Source organism: Octopus bimaculoides, chromosome 22, assembly GCF_001194135.2.
Source record: "Octopus bimaculoides isolate UCB-OBI-ISO-001 chromosome 22, ASM119413v2, whole genome shotgun sequence".
NCBI classification, from domain to species: domain Eukaryota; kingdom Metazoa; phylum Mollusca; class Cephalopoda; order Octopoda; family Octopodidae; genus Octopus; species Octopus bimaculoides.
In genome coordinates this window covers 14,902,135-14,902,719 of record NC_069002.1, presented here as the reverse complement: position 1 = coordinate 14,902,719, position 585 = coordinate 14,902,135, and the positions used below count along the sequence as shown (strand labels likewise).

The 585-nt window shown below is 33.0% G+C and overlaps 1 protein-coding gene across 1 annotated transcript in view; it reads right to left on the bottom strand.

Moving 5' to 3' along the window:
• The window catches only part of LOC106881220 (cytosolic purine 5'-nucleotidase), a 60,008-nt gene that overhangs the window by 24,940 nt on the left and 34,483 nt on the right, over positions 1-585 (bottom strand). The window lies entirely within an intron of this gene.

Here is a 585-nt window from a genome sequence, read left to right as displayed (position 1 = left end):
TGTTATATATATATATATATATATATATATATACATATAGGGCATATTTTAGTCATTTCTCTGCAGACTGAAAAAAAAAACAATGAATGACCTTAAACCGATTTTCAAACCTTATTGGGTTGTCATCAGAGGCGTCCACATCATTCTGACAGTCTTCAGAGAAACAATCAGCCAAACTGTTTATATACTCAACAAGCGCAGCAGTTATTCTATATACATGTACACACACACACACACACATTTGTATATATATGTATAACATGTGTGTGTGTGTGTGTGTGTGTATATATATATTTGAAGGTTTGGAGGTGATGTACAGAAATTATATAGAAAAAAATTAAGGTACTCAGAAATCTGGATGTTTGTACATTTACAGATTTTTATTAATGTCACATATTAAATAAAGCGCTTTTCACCTGGTCGTGCAGGATTTTCAAATTGTTTTGAGAAAACTTTGCGGAGGGTCTCTTTATATAGTTTTATTGAGTGTGTAGGGATGGAGAGAGAGAGAGATATATAGGATAGTAAGAGAGGGTGAGGAAAAGTGAGAGAGAGAAAGAGTGTGTGTGAGTGTGTGTTTTTTTG